The sequence below is a fragment of the Bos indicus genome, chromosome 27 (genome assembly GCF_029378745.1).
Source record: "Bos indicus isolate NIAB-ARS_2022 breed Sahiwal x Tharparkar chromosome 27, NIAB-ARS_B.indTharparkar_mat_pri_1.0, whole genome shotgun sequence".
Taxonomy (NCBI): domain Eukaryota; kingdom Metazoa; phylum Chordata; class Mammalia; order Artiodactyla; family Bovidae; genus Bos; species Bos indicus.
Genome location: NC_091786.1, coordinates 18,057,402 through 18,074,507, shown reverse-complemented (window position 1 = coordinate 18,074,507; position 17,106 = coordinate 18,057,402). Strand labels below are relative to the sequence as shown.

At 36.8% G+C, this 17,106-nt stretch overlaps 1 long non-coding RNA gene across 1 annotated transcript; it reads right to left on the bottom strand.

The window, feature by feature from the left end:
- Positions 1-7,516: 7,516 nt before the first annotated feature.
- Positions 7,517-11,341, bottom strand: LOC139180231 (uncharacterized). The gene is made up of 3 exons (XR_011564567.1): positions 10,948-11,341; positions 8,725-8,798; positions 7,517-8,203 (listed from the first exon to the last, which is right to left on the bottom strand). It is a non-coding gene; the product is annotated as an uncharacterized lncRNA (long non-coding RNA).
- Between the last annotated feature and the right edge of the window lie 5,765 nt (positions 11,342-17,106).

The window sequence follows — 17,106 nt, the reverse complement described above, 5'->3', positions numbered from 1 at the left end:
TCATTTTTCCTTTTTATTCCATCTGTTCAGCAATTCTAAGGTTTAGTTCTTTTCTGACTAATTGCAATTGATTATTATTGACTGATGGTTATACAAACCAAGGAATAACTTTGGGATTTAGTCTTGATTTAAAGGTTTTATATTTATCTTCTCTCTTTTCTTTTTCTCCTGACCTTTCTCTGGAAAGTAGAATATTCTATGTACCCTGATGGGCCATAATTTCCTCCCTGAATGCCAAAGTCCTTGAATTAACAATATGTAGGAAGACAATAGATCAGCGGGGTGTTACAATGCATTTCCCCCCAAAGAAACACTAACAGTAAACAAGTGGAAAAAGACCCACTGACCCAGAACCAATTAGCTAGTTTGCAGCTGCCTGTGTCTGAGAAACTAGTTCCTTTCTTTTTAACTATTATTAAGGATCTAATTGTATTAGAATAAGCTATGAGGATAACAACAAAACTCTTTCCCACCTAATGGACTTTGCTAATATCAAAATCACTTTGTAGGAGGGAAACTTTACAGTCTGATGATTTCAGATGTCAAAACTATTTTAGGTCCCTTTACCATTTTCTGATCTCTGTAGACATAATTGATCTTAATGACTGCATGTTTTTATTAGCTGGTTAACTTATCTTGAAGTGACTGTAAGATATTATGTTCTCTGTCCCTTGTTGGTTTTAGGTAGATTACAATGAATACCTCTCAGTAAATCAGCCCTATTCCCTGAATCTGCTATAGATCTGAATGTCACCCATAGGATTAGTGTTAGAATTAAGCAGTCACCCACATGGTGTGCTTGGGGTCTGGTCATTCCTTTGCACAATACCATTGCCCTCACACAAATACTGGCTGTCTGAAGTTTTACTGAGGGGTGCAGTGTGGTCCACGGCTCAGCATACAGGCTCTGGCATTCATGCTTAGGCTTTCCTCCTAAGATCATCATTCACTCTCTTTTTCTCTCATTTTTCCCATGTGTAAAAAAGAATGATGGTAGTTACTCCCTGCGTTAAAGATTACATGAGACAATACATGTAACCTACTTATGATTCTACCTGATGGATAGTAAATACTTTAAAAAAACTAACTATTGTTATTGTTATAAAATATTCATCATTTTGACCCTCTCTGCACCCGGCACCTAGTGAGGATAAAACCTTAAACTAATTCACACCAAAGTGTTAGTTTCTTATTCAGTGAAAGAACATGTAAATTAGCTTCATACACTGCAGAGTGCTCTATAAAAATAAAGAAATGGTGTAACTAGCATTTTAAAGAGCAATGTGAGAACAGAAATGATTTTGGTAGAAAGAAATAGCAGAAAAAGAATGAAAGGAAATTCAGCTATTTTATGCCTTTCCCCAGTGCCTTCCTTTATCACGTATGAGAATATAGTCCAAATTCATCTCTATGTGGTTATTTAAAGAAAGAAGGGCCTGAAAGATTACTCACCACATAGGATAAATGGAATACATTCGGGTCCATGAGCCAGCCCTGTACCTGGGGCAGAGGGACTCATTGGCCTGGACAGAGCCTGTGACAAGCATGTACATATCCTGTTCCGCCGACGAGGTGTGCCAAGGAAGCCGGCATGTCTGTGAATCAAGGGAGCAAGCACAGGAAAGTTTTAGCACTCTGGTAGCAGAATGTTTTCTAGGAACAGAGGAAAGTCAGGCTGACACCAGTCACCTCCCTTTGATATGCTGCCCAACCTCCAACCCTCTGTAACAGAGGCTCGGCCTGATGTCAGCTGTGACATTTGAAGGTGACCATCTCCACTGTAAAATCCCTAAAAGAGCTATTGGCAGAGGGCAAAACCAGAAGTGGGAAAAGAGTTGAGAGGCTTGGATCTATTGTACTTTTAAGTTTTAATGTAAATATTACCTCATTTGTATCTTTAGTAGGAAAAATGAGGTTACTTCTTTTTAGGGTTTTTTTCCATGTATCTTTCTGTAAGACACTGTGAGCTCCTGAAGGACAGTAATCATGTCATAATCATTTATTTTATTCCTAATATTTTGCACACACACAAAACCCCCAAATTAAAAAAAAAAATATATATATATATATATAATAGCTCTGTAAGGATCTTTTTTAGTATGTAAATGAAAGAAACCATGCAAAAGGTGGTCTCTGGCATTTTCTCTGAAGGCACATATGAGCTGAGATTCATCAGTGACTTATAAATGTGTTCAGAGCTCAGATTTCACTAATAGAAATCTCTAGACACTTTCTGCTTTACCATGGTAAGACTGAATCTGGGGATTTAACAACAAAAAAGTTCACTGTGAATCCTCTAGAGTTTCTACTTTAATCTGAAAAGATTCCAGATGTTACCTCAAGCTAACATCATTATCTACCTTTCCAGGAGATTCAGAAGACTTTTAACTTTACAAACACTATAAACCCAGAATTTCTTGTGAAAAACTAATCAAATATTTCATAAGTGATAACACATGAAAAAAGATGCTTTGTTTTAGGGACTCCCTTTTGTTATTTGCCTCCAAATGCTATACACTAAATATCTTAGGCATGCACACTGTCATAAAATATGTGTAATAAAATTATATTAATCTAAAGTGTCTCAAGCAAAGCCTGAAAATTAACTTTTTTTTTTTTTTCAAACATGCCACTGGAAGTACCCAAAAGGCTCCTTTGTGTTGAGTTCCAGCACAAATGGCCCTTCTCTCCCTTCCTCCACTCCCTGCACCAACCCCTTTCAGATCTTGGGGAACCATCTCTTATGTTCTTTGAAGCTTGTTTCTTCTTGAACTTCTTGAATTGTCACAGTGAACTCTGGGCCCTGGAGCCCTCTAAAGATTTTCTTTAATTGTATTTCATTATATATGTCTTTTTCTCATTTTTAAGGAGTACATAAGCAAATAAGTGAGCAAATAAGAAAGAGTTCGCCTTTGTACACTGCCTTATAATCAGCATGTTTTCCCTCAAGTATGTACTCCTTAAAAATGAGAAAAATTAACTCTTATACTTATGCCCAATAATACACTTACCTATATTTTGAGTTCATTAAACAAAATGAATCATTATAATACTTTCATATGTATGCATGGCAAATTGCATCACATAGAAAATAGATGAATGTGTAACTGATCTCTCACTGAAATTGAGTCATCTCAGGAGAGAAATTCACTATGAAGTCGGTATCAGTGACACTATACAAATTGTATTGTGATACATTATTCATAAACAATAAAGTTGAATAAACTTCAACTTTTTATCTTGGAGAAATATTATCTAAGTATATTTTAGTGTATATAAAGAGACAAGTGTCTTGATTGTTTTATACGGTTGACATTCTAGCAGCTACTCAGAAAAGCTATTTATACCTTTATATTGAAAATCAGGTCACTCTTGAAACACAAGGTCATCTTTACAGTCTATTTAGTCTCTCTGCAAATAGAAACTATTATTTGATAATCTAAATTATTTGAACTGTAAGTTTATCAAAACAACATTATGACAAATGTAAGTATATGTGTATCTCAGAAGACCTTTAATTAAAAAAAAAACTGCAAATATTGTCAAGATTTGGATATTTCATAATTGGTTTCCTGTTCATCTTCTCTCAAGCATTTCTTGAATTTTCTAGATTTGTAGAAACCAAATGTTCTGTTGTCTGTTCCCACTACACAGACACTTTCTGACAGCAGAGGATAAGAAATCAAAATTGCCTAGGGATCCAATCTGTTTACTGTGGATTTGAATCATATTTTTCTTTATCACTCTACCATCAATACTTCTGTTTTAGTACATATCTTCAGTAACTATTAAATATCCCTCTTCCATTTGAGTCCAGCTTTTCCTTCCTCCCTTCCTCTCTCCTTCTCTGTCCCTCTCAGTCTCTTTCATTCTCTCCTCTTTCCCTTCCTTCATTTATTTTCATACTGTAGACACTATGAACTCTGTTAACCATTTTCAACCCTCAAGCTGGAATCCACATATTAGCCACAATTTAAAGCTCTCACTAGACAAAATGTGGTCACTGGAGAAGGGAATGGCAAACCACTTTAGTATTTTTGCCTTGAGAACCCCAGGAACAGATGGAATTCCAGCTGAGCTATTTCAAATCCTAAAAGATGATGCTTGTGAAAGTGCTCCACTCAATATGCCAGCAAATTTGGAAAACTTAGCAGTGACCACAGGACTGGAAAAGGTCAGGTTTCATTCTAGTCCCAAAGAAAGGCAATGCCAAAGAATATTCAAACTATTGCATAATTGATCTCATCTCACATACTAGCAAAGTAATGCTCAAAATTCCCTGAGTGAGGCTCCAACAGTACATGAACCAAGAACTTCCAGATGTTCAAGCTGGATTTAGAAAAGGCAGAGGAACCAGACATCAAATTGCCAATATCCGTTGGATCACAGAAAAAGCAAGAGGGTTCCAGAAAAACATCTATTTCTGCTTAATTGACTATGCTAAAGCCTTTGTGTGGATCACAGCAAACTGGAAAATTCTTAAAGAGATGGGCGTACCAGACCACCTTACCTGCCTCCTGAGAAATCTGTATGGAGATCAAGAAGCAAGAGTTAGAACCAGACATGGAACAACGAAATAGTTCCAAACTGGGAAAGGAGTACGTCAAGTCTGTATACTATCACCCTGTTTATTTAACTTATGTGCAGAGTACATCATGAGAAACACTGGGCTGGATAAAGCACAAGCTGGAATCAAGATTACCGGGAGAAATATCAATAACCTCAGATATGCAGATGACACCAACCCTGTGGCAGAAAGTGAAGAAGAATTGAAGAGCCTCTTGATGAAAGTGAAAGAGGAGAGTAGAAAAGATGGCTTAAAACTCAGCATTCAGAAAACTAAAATCATAGTATCTGGTCCCATCACTTCATGGCAATTAGATGGAGAACCAATGGAAACAGTGACACACTTTCTTTTCTTGGGCTCCAAAATCATGCAGATGGTGACTGCAGCCATGAAATTAAAAGATGCTTGTTCCTTGGAAGAAAAGCTATGACCAATCTAGACAGTATATTAAAAAGTAGAGACAACTCATAATTCTCCAAGCCAGGCTTCAGCAGTATGTAAACACTGAACTTCCAGATGTTCAAGCTGGTTTTAGAAAAGGCAGAGGAACCAGAGATCAAATTGCCAACATCTGTTGGATCATCAAAAAGCAAGAGAGTTCCAGAAAAACATTTATTTCTGCTTTATTGACTATGCCAAAGCCTTTGACCATGTGGATCACAATAAACTGTGGAAAATTCTGAAAGAGATAGGAATACCAGACCACCTGCCTGACCTGCCTCTTGAGAAACCTCTATGCAGGTCAGGAAGCAACAGTTAGAACTGGATATGGAACAACAGACTGGTTCCAAATAGGAAAAGGAGTACGTCAAGGCTGTATATTGTCACCCTGCTTATTTAACTTCTATGCAGAGTACATCATGAGAAATGCTGGGCTGGAAGAAGCACAAGCTGGAATCAAGATTGCCAGGAGAAATATCAATAACCTCAGATATGCAGATGGCACCACCCTTATGGCAAAAAGTGAAGAGGAACTAAAAAGCCTCTTGATGAAAGTGAAAGAGGAGAATGAAAACGTTGGCTTAAAGCTCAACATTCAGAAAGAAGATCATGGCATCCGGTCCCATCACTTCATGGCAAATAGATGGAGAAACAGTGGAAACAGTGTCAGACTTTATTTTTGGGGGGGCTTCCAAAATCACTGCAGATGGTGATTGCAGCCATGAAATTAAAAGACGCTTACTCATTGGAAGGAAAGTTATGACCAACCTAGATAGCCTATTCAAAAGCAGAGACATCACTTTGCCAACAAAGATCCATCTAGTCAAGGCTATGGTTTTTCCAGTGGTCATGTATGGATGTGAGAGTTGGACTTAAGAAAGCTGAACGCTGAAGAATTGATGCTTTTGAACTGTGGTGTTGGAGAAGACTCTTGAGAGTCCCTTGGACTGCAAGGAGATCCAACCAGTCCGTCCTAAAGGAGATCAGTCCTGGGTGTTCATTGGAAGGACTGATGCTAAAGCTGAAAGTCCAGTACTTTGGCCACCTCATGCAAAGAGTTGACTCATTGGAAAAGCCCCTGATGCTGGGAGACATTGGGGGCAGGAGGAGAAGGGGACAACAGAGGATGAGTGGCTGGATGGCATCACCGACTGGACAGACATGAGTTTGGGTAAACTCTGGGAGTTGGTGATGGACAGGGAGGCCTGGTGTGCTGCAATTCATGGGGTCACAAAGAGTCAGACATGACTGGGCGACTGAACTGACTGAACTAATGGCAGTGTTTCCCAAAACGCCAAATTATAAAAATTGCCTAAGTGCATTAGTCATTCAGTCGTGTCCAACCCTTTGAGACCCCATGGACATAGCCTGCCAGGCTCCTCTGTCCATGGAATTCTCCAAGCAAGGATACTGGAGGGGTGTAGCCATTCCCTTCTCCAGGGGATCTTCTAGACCCAGAGATTGAACCTGGCTCTCCCACATTGCTGGCAGATTCTTTACTGTCTGAGCCACCAAGGAAGTCTAAGGATCTAGCTCATGGAGAAGGGAATGGCAACCCACTCCAGTATTCCTGCCTGGAGAATCCCATGGACAGAGGAGCCTGGCAGGCTACAGTCTATGGGTTGCAAGAGTCAGACACGGCTAAGCACACAGCACAGTATGCAGATAACCAGGACAGAAGGGAAAAAGCCTTTTAATTAATTCACTAGATTTTTCTTTTGATAAGAAAACCTTGAGAAACACTAATCTAGATCCACTTCTCAACTGGTGCATATTTATTCTCATGACTATTACATGGGGTCATACAGCATCTGCTTCAGTACAGTGATAAAGCAGTATTTAAGAGAAAACCTCTTCTACTGGTTTTGACCCTTCTGATTATTGCGGGAGGAAAAGTCTTCCCGTGTTGTTCTTAAATCTCTTCCCTATTCTGAAGGCTACAGTTTTATCATGGGCACATATTGATATCATTTAAAAAATAGATGAATTATAGAAAAAAATCAAAAGCCCTCTAATATATATGATTTGACGTGAGCAGGTTTTCGCCAGCAGGAAGGCAATGAAAATGGGACGAAGTCTTCCCAGCGAAGGAAATTAAACAATAGGAGACTGACAATCGCAGGCTTATTTTAAGGGAGCAGTGATACGTTTTGAAGGTTATTAAGATATAACCTCTTATTCATCTAGAAACTTAAATGTTCCTCCTTGAGAAAAATCTTTAGGAAAGTTGCAAATTGTTATCTGTAACAGGTGACTTGGCAGAAAGTACTACTATTCTCCCATGGTTTTAATCAGAAAACTTGAGTTGAAAATTCCAACTAAGATGCATAGTAATTTTGCCACCTGGAGCAGGTGATTTAACTCCTCTGAGAATTAGTTTTCCATGCGTGATATACCATAAGGCAATTCTGATATATGTATAACAAGAATTAAAGCTGAACATGACTATAAACTAAATTCTGTAAATATCTCTAATGATAAGAAATTTTACTAAGCTAGCTTGTGAGATGTCCGTGGAAGAAGTTTTATTACTGATCAATTGGAAAGAAAGAAAAGCTCAACAGTTAATTGGTAAGCACATATCTAAAATTACATGTCTCTAGTATTCACGTCTAGGGCTCTTGAAATATTATTTCACCATCAGCATTTTCTCTCTTGGTCCTTATTGGTCTCATATTATTTATTGGAATGGGAAAACAGAGTTCCAGAAACCCCAATGAGAAAAGACTGTCTTTTAAAACCCAAGGCAGACATTGCTTCTTTATCTTGGCCAAGCAAGACAATGGAACTAAAGAGAAAATTAGTGTTTTATGATCTTAAAAGACAGCGTAGGAAGCTGAATGAATTAATGAAGCACCTGAAGTAATTTTAAATCTGTCTACCAAAGGAACTGTACTCAGGGCAACTGTCTTTCATGTACTTTATTGTGTTGGACAAATCTTTTTTTAGGAGACAAATTCAATGTTTGATTTTCTCTTTATACACAATATATCTATAAATATATTTAGGACCATAATTCAGTGCTTAAGTTTTTAATGGGAAAAAAGAGGTCTGGAAAAAAATTAAGCACTGGTTTTTGACACTAACCAACTATTAAATATTCTTGATAAGGACACAATATGCAAATATCCTTTAGCTTACCTTAAAATGAGGGAGCGGTGTCAATGACTGATAGAAGCTACGTCTCATTTCAACCTTAAAATGATTTGCATACACATTTGTATTTAAGAAAAATATTTTAAATTATAAACAATGAACTTGAATACTAAAGTAAAGCCAAAGAAGGACATATAAATAAACATGAATTTGTATTTTGAGTTTGTTATCTCAAATATTCATCCAAGAAAATAATGACAGAAAAATAGCTTAAATGAGTTTTTAAATTTAATATAAGTAAAAACACATTAAACTTTCAAAAATGTCATGTATTTACTATTGTTCCAGATAAAATATTTTTATTTTAGATGTAATATCAATAGTTTATGCCTAGTAAAACCGAAACAAATTTGATTGTGGTTCAAATCTATTTTGGCTCTTAAAATATTTTAATATGTTAAAAAATTTAAACTCTAAGTTATGTATCTAATTAGGCATATTATTTAATATTGCTGAGAGGGCTGACAAACATAGAGAGACTCAAATTAATCTTCTGAGCACATTCTATATACAGGGTGCCAGGAAAAGAGGGAAGAGGATTCAAAATTTAATATACTTACTCAACAAGGACTGAATGAGTTTTTCATAAGTTCCAGGGAAGACTAATTCATAGCAGAATGGCTACATAAGCCTTCTAAAAGAGATATGAACAAAGTGCTTTTGTAAGAAAATAAAGTAAGATTAATTCCAACTATAAATGTCATTAAAACGTTTTGGAAGGGAGTAACCTATAAATGCATTCATCAACAAATACCAGGGTGACACAACAAAATCATTCTGAATGGAACATGTAAATGAAGAAAATTAATGAGTTCATAGGTACATACATACTTTGGAGATATTTTTCTGTAGCTCATTTCAAAATACATGTGAGTAATATAATGGAAATTTTCCAAGTCATCTAGCTTACTAGAGATTCACTTCACAGCATTTTTTATGTTTCAAAATTATTTAACATTTTAATTGAATGTGTAACATAAATGAAATGCTTTGTAAAGAAACTTTCATGGAGATGGTAGCAATTTTCTTACTTATGATATGAATACCTTTATATATTATTCGCTGGTTTGGCTTCTTTTTTAGTTGCCCATAAATATCTTTATAAACTTACAAATATCAAATTTTACCAAGATATATATTGTCCTAAATAAGCAAAGTGGAATATTTAACATTCAAGCAAGATTTTTATGATTTTATACCTCATTATGCTAATTGAAGCCATTTTCCAACAAACCTGCCTATATATTTTGTGAAAATAATCTGGATTTAAACATATTGGAGTTTTGTATTTGTAATTAACTTCTTTATCATTCATAGTTTTAATCCCATGAAATGAACTAAGGGTGTCTTTCTTCTCACTTACTGTTAGCTCATAAAAGTAGTTCAATTACTATCATATACAGAATATTTACAAAGATAAGAAAATACAAATGAAATCTTGTCACTAAACAGATATGGTTTCATTTGACATACGGTTTCTTTTAGAAATGAACTCTAGTACTACCAATATATGTGTAGATAATTTTATCAATCCATCCTGTTATAAAAATTAGATGGGATACTTCTCATTTACATTTCAGTATATCACTTTTCAAGTTGTGTCAAAAATTTCTTTTCCTACATTTATGAAGCAGTTTCTGGTGACACTTGACTGCTTAAAACACTTAAAATCTCAGTTTTTTTGTTCTAGATTTCATTTATCTCAGTGTGACAACCCTAGATTAAAAAGCGAGCTTTTGAAAGAGGAGTTTGCTGTTTATATTTGGTAATTTTAAAATTTAATTGCTTTGTGAGCATTTATTGAACACTTACTATATGCAGTGCACCTTTAATACCTTTCATCTCACTGTACTTCTCAGAAAATGAGAGTCACATATCTTCCTGAGTGGAAATTAAATTGCTTAAATGACAGGTCATAAAGAATTAATGGAAAGTACAATGAGATGAAAAGTATAATGAGTACAAAGAGAAAAGTAATTTTTGACACTCTTCATTTTGAGAACAGTCTGCTACTGTGTTCAGTCATTCTGATCACCTAAAATGTCTCTGGGATTTACTGTGTCTTTGCAATTCTGGCTGCTAAGACCATAGCCTAGATTTTCATCTGATAAGCCTGCCCATATTTGTTTCTTCTCTTATTCAGTCCTTCCACTATAATAATCTCCCTAAAATGGAGAAAGAAATGGTAACCCTATTCTTGCCTGAAAAAACTCATGGACAGAGGATCCTGGAGGGCTACAGTCCATGAGGGCGCAGTGGTTAGACACAACTTAGCGACTAAACCCAAAATATCATGATTGTTATGACACTCCTCAGGTAACTCCAACACCCTATTGCCTTCTGTGTTGAAGAGCAAATTCTCCTCACTAAAGGTCATTCATAATTCTGTGCCATTTTCCAAGTGGAGCTTTCCTTCATACTTTTTCCCATTTCACATACTCTGCCTCTGTCAGGCTGGTAACTCCTTTTCATCGCCCAAACACTCTGCTTCGGGCCAAGTCCATGCTTTCTAAACATAATCATCCTCTTCAGAATGGTCCCTCTCCTTCCGTGCACCTCACCAGCCATCAACCTATTCTCTAAAGCCAAAACGGAACCCCACTTAACTCTAAAAGTCCTGACATACCCTGGTGTTCTTTCCTAAATTCCGACAGCATTTATGACCAGAATCTCATGGCTTGTTCCTCATTTTCTCATGAAAGAAGCACTGGAATCAATCAGATAACCTGCAAGGCTTGTTCACTGTTGAGTATGGAAACCCATTTCTATCTCCCCTTACTCACTGTAACTGCTGCTGGAATCACAGGGATGAATTATGTTTCTTTCCTTTGTGTCGTGTTGGAAGCTCCTGGTACGCAAATAACTTGTTTCAACTTCCCATCCCCACGCCCTGGAATCACAGCTGAGAAAGTGGCCTCTCAATGCACGTTTGAAAATTGTATGTCTGCAGTTTCAGAAAATTTTCTGATTCAGGGATAAGCTGAAAAAATAGAAATAATAATGCTTTCCTTGCTTCACTCATAAGATATTCTTGAGTAGAGAAAAAGATGGGACAATGTCTTGTAATTGTAAACAGTATATTAATATATGACTCTGATTCTCTCATGCCTAAGCAGACTAAGACAGATGTAACAATTTGAACAGAAATAACTGACTCAAAAGCACATCTGGTTACCAAGAATAAGGATGGGGAAGTGAGAAAAACACTACAAAACAAAGACGGAGAATAGCCAACATACAGATAGAAAGTGGAGCTGCTGAAATCAGCACGTATCTCTGTTTAATTGAGAGAAGTGGTAGAAACGCCAACTGTCCCCACCATCCACCCTCTTTGCTTTATTTTGCCCATGGATACTTTATTGCAGACTATTATACGGGCTTTCTTCCTTCCTTAGTTGTGGCCAGGGACTAATTTAAAGCTTGCGAGATATTAATGGAAGTGATACATACTACTGCCGAGTCATTTCATTGTCTCATTTAAGATATTTTGCCCTGGGATCTCTCCTCTGCTTCGTTTTCTGGTTTGGACTTAGTGATTGTTGGGGAATTTTGGAAGCCATATGTTGAGGATGGCAGAGACATTCACCAACCTCTCTCCTCTCTCAACTATTCCAGGAGAGGGGAACATTTCCCTTAGATTTTTGGCTCTTGTCCTCATTACAATTTAGTTTCCCTTAACCAAACTAACAAACTCCTCCTAACAACTCCTAACAAACAAACCCTACTGCCACCTTTCCTTAATAAAAAAGACTTTAGTTGTGGGGGAATCTTTAGGTGATTCACCTAAGTTGCGGTCCAGAAGGAACAATTAATGTCCTGTCTTTTGGCACCTCATCCAGGGCACACTGTTGAAATGCAGATGACAAAAGAGTTAACAACGCTTCCTTCCTTGTCTGACACAGTTAACAATTATGGCTTTTTTTTTTTTCCTTATAAGTACCTGGTGTTAAGTGCCAAATTGAATTTCGCAATATAGATTGATTGGTATGGATTCAGACAGACTAGCTTTAGTTCCTCTGAGAAGCAATCTCTCTTCGATGATAACTCACAACATGGAAATTCTTTTGAATCATTAAAGACAGAATGTATTTATTCAGTAAAGTTTGAATTATACATATTATTTACTTTGTGAAAATTGACCACTATATCCCTTTGTGTATCAAAAACATAATGGAGAAAACCACCACAGTAAATAGTTGAAAGTAAAGGAAACAAAGGGGTTCCGAGCTTTGCATTTAACTGACTTTATCTATGTCCAGTTCAGCCTTCTCCAGGGGAGGAAAACCTCCTGCGGCCATTGATTACCCCACTGTCTTTTTTTTTCCCCTGTATGTTTCTCCATTATGTTCTCCTCCAAGACTTTCTGCCTCTTGGTTTTCCAATGACCTACTAAGGTGTATTTTGCTTGGCATTAATTTATGTGACACACCACTACTGAGTGAAGACAGAAGCAGTTCACCATTGTTTACAGTCTCCTAACAAAGGCTAATATACCTGCTAAGGAAGATGGCAACTTGTAAGAAGAGCTTTTACACACTGAGGTCTAAGCAATCAAGCCAGCATATTTTAAAGATACAGACAGATTTTTTTTTAAAGTATACATATATAGATAGATAATTAGATAAGGAAAGATAGGCATACAAACACATATATTACTTTGTATTACTTAAACTCATCACTAATATTTACTGGAACTGAGGATGTCCAACATTTCAGATACTTCCATTACTGTTGGGAATAAAATAATAGTTCATCTGGCAAAAATCCCATGCATTAAATTATTTGTAGGAATATGTTACATATATATATAATGTTTTATATATATCTAATGCTAATTTTTTACTTATATGTGTGTATATATATTTTGGTAATTCTAAGTCACTGTTTTTACTTAAACAGATATCTCACTCCTCACACATTCTGGATCAATCAGACCTTATTCTTTTGCTCACTGTTAAGTCATGATCAATATTACGACTTTGAACTTTGAAATTTCCTTCTCTGACAGAACTCTCTTACTTGCTACTCTTTCTTTACCTTTATTACCAAAGAATTTGAACTTTGTTTTCACTGTGAGGTCTAGTTTCTTGAACCATCTTTATATTGGATACTTCTGGCTTGTCAACCTCTTTCTGACTTCATTTCTCTCCTCAACTCAGACTGTAAGATCTATATGGATGTAGCCTCTTTAACGGTCTCAATAATATTCTAAAATCTCTCATTTGTTTGGCCTTCACTACCTGTTTGCTGATGAACCCCAGCTCTGAGAGGTCCCTGTGGTCTTCCTTCACTGCTTTCAGATGACGTCAACATTGCTGGAGAAAGTAGGGGAACAGTGCCAGCCCCACGGCAAAGCCCTCTGGCCAGTCTTACTTTTCTCTCACTTCAGAAGAAGGAAAAACCCTTAAGCCCGTTAGTAGGCAGAGCAAACATTAAGGAGACAAGGAAAAACAAAATATGGTGATTTAATAGAATGAATTTTCAAAAATGAAGAAAAAGTTCATGTCAAAGTCCAGATAGACAATTTAGCACTGAAAATTGGAGGAACTATGGCTGTTTTCTCCTTTTCCCTGAGATAGGAATGAAGAATAAGATGCCAGTTTGACCATGGTAACCATCCCTTGTTTCTTGAAGCTCATTCAAGCCCTTGCTTCCACATCATACTGTTAACTCTCTGACCATCTACTAACTGCTATTATGGAGAGAATAAAAACTATTTATTGAGTAAATGATATTCAGTTTACAACATTTCTAAGCTACTTTGATGTAGATTTTAATATGTGCTCTAACAGAAGGCAATGGCACCCCACTCCAGTACTCTTGCCTGGAAAATCCCATGGACGGAGGAGCCTGGTAGGCTGCAGTTCATGGGGTCGCTAAGAGTCGGACACGACTGAGCGACTTCACTTTGACTTTTCACTTTCATGCATTGGAGAAGGAAATGGCAACCCACTCCAGTGTTCTTGCCTGGAGAATCCCAGGGACGGGGGAGCCTGGTGGGCTGCCGTCTATGGGGTTGCACAGAGTTGGACAGGACTGAAGCGACTTAGCAGCAGCAACAACAGCCATTATCCCCACTTTGTGCCCAAGAGCACCTAGCTCCAAGAGTCTATGCTTACCTCCTTTCTGTGTATTACTGGTGGCTGCCACTAGGTGAATGGGGCTTCCCTCCCTGGTGGCTCAGACATAAAGGATTTGCCTGCAATGTGGAAGAACTGGGTTTGACCCCTGGGTTGGGAAGATCCCCTGGAGAAGGGAATTGCTAACTACTCCAGTATTCTTACCTGGAGAAATCAATGAGCAGAGCCTGGTGAGCCAAAGTCCATAGGGTCCCAAAGAGTTGGACACAACTGAGTGTCTAACACGTTCACTTTTTTCCTTTTCACTAGGTGAAGAGATCCTATTTCTTCAGGATCCCAGAGACCTGTCTGTTGCTTCAGAATCATATATCCACATACTTATTTATTATTTTTTACTTAACTATTCTGAAATGATCAACATAACCAAAACAAGTTTTACCATTTTCATGATTATTTACTCCAAGTTAGTTTCTTCTTCTTTCTTTTGCATTTTTATTTATAGTACAACCATTCTCTAATCACTACTCGAAACCAAAGAGTAACCCTTAATGCTTTCTTTCCTTTTCCTCTTTCTGACATTGGGTTTCACATTCTTTGTTCTCTCAAACTCATAGAGAAAAAAATCAGATGTGGTTAGTGGGGAGGGTAGAAGGAAGGGAAATAGGAAGAAGGCAGTCAAAAGGTACAAATTTACAGTTATAAGATAAATAAGTACCAGGGATATAAGTAAGTACTAGGGAAGTAATGGACACCATAATAAATGTAATTAACACTGACGGATGCTATACATGCAAGTTGTTAAGAGAGTGAATTCTAAGAGTTCTCATCACAAAAAATATTTTCTGTTTCCTTTAATATTGTATCTATATTAGATGGTGGATGTTCACTAATTGTGGTAATGTTCACTATTGGTAATTTTCACTAATCACTTCATGATGTATGAAAGTCAAATCAGTAAACTGTAAACTTCAAATTTATACTTGCTATACATCAATTATAAACTGGAAACAAAAAAAATTTTTTTTTTGGTGACTTCCTTTTAACTCTTCATTTCTTCCATTCTCACTACGTTTTGTTAGATTTAGTTTTCATTTTCCTGTATTTGGACTGTGGCCAAACATTCTAACTTGTGTCCCTGCATTTAGCCATTCTCTCCTTAAAAGTAACTTAAAATTTCTGTGCAAACTCTAGAGAACAAGCTTCTTTTCAGATATCTTTAATCTTCTTAAAATCTGGCTGAAATTCACCTTTTTACCTCCTTTTGTATTATTTATCTGAGCATACTTTACATCTATAGCCTGCTACTCATTCTCTTTGCACAACATCCTGTATGTTTTTATGTCCCTGGTTTTGTTTGTGCTGTTTTTTTCTTCTTCCTGGAATATCCTCCTACAAAATATCTATCTTTCAAAATCCTATACATCCTTCAAAGCATTTTTCATAGATTAATCTTTCAGTGATGCTTGTCCTCACAGTTTATTTCTTCCTTTTAAAAAAAAAATTGAGATGCACTGGTATATAATATTAGGTAAGTTTAAGGTATACAATGTGTTGATTTAACACATTTCTTTATTGCAGTGTGATTACTACTTTAGTGTCAGCTAACACCTCTTTCATGTCACATAATTATCATTCTTTCCTGTGGTAAGAACAATTAAGACCTAGTCTCCTAGCAACTCTGAAATTTATAATATAGTATTGTTGACTATAAGCACTATTGTTGACTATAATCACTATACTTTAGATCTTCAGGACTTACTTATCTACTCTTAGGTTGGTAAAAAGTAATTGTAGTTTCGGACTGTGCCTTTTAAATCATTATAACTAGGCTCAAACACATCTTTATTAGTCAACATAGGGAGCTTTACAATCAACACATTTTTGCCAATAAGAAATGTTTTGTTTTATTCCTGTAGCATAAAAATCCATGCTTAAGGATTTGACAAAAACGCTCTTGGAAAGCATTTTCTGCCTCCTGCTGGTTGTGGAAGCGTTTTCCCTGCAAAAAGTTGTAGGAATGCTTGAAGAAGGAGTAGTCAGTTGGCAAGAGGTCAGGTGAATATAGTGGATGAGGCAAAACTTCGTGTTCTGATTCATTCAGCTTTTTAAGCGCTGCTCGTGCAATGTGTGGTTGGGTGTTGTGAAGAATTGGGCCCTTTCTGTTGAGCAGTGCTGGCTGTGGTCTTCAGTGCATCTCATCCATTTGATAAGCATACTTCTCAGATGTAATACCGACCGGTCAGCACTGAGTTCTTTGGCAACTTCTCATGTAGTTTTAAGACGATCAACTTTGATGATTGCCCTCAGTTGGCCATAGTCAACTTCCGATGGCTGGCCACCGTGCCCTTATCTTCAAGGCTCTCATCTCCTTTACAAAACTTCTTGAACCATGACTGCACTGTACTATTCCTGAACCAAATGTGTTGTTAATGTTGCACATTGTTGCTTTATGACCCATTTTGAACTTAAATAAGAAAACTGCTCAAATTTGCTTTTTGTCTAGTATCATTTCCCTAGCCTAAAATAAATGTAAAATAAACAAGAAATGTGATTAGCAAAAAATCATAAAGTGAGAAATGAATATTAAAATAATGTATAACATAACTACATTCATTTTTAAATGTATTCCAGTATTAAATGGCACCTTTCAACAATTTTGGAGAAGGAAATGGCAACCCACTCCAGTATTCTTGCCTGGAGAATCCCATGGAGGGAGGAGCCTGGTAGGCTATAGTCCACGGGGTCGCAGAGAGTCAGAGATGACTGAGCTACTTCACTTCACTTCAACAATGTAAAATTGCAGTTACTTTTGCACCAACCTTAACAGTTGGGTTTTTAGCCTTAAATGACATTTTCTCAGTC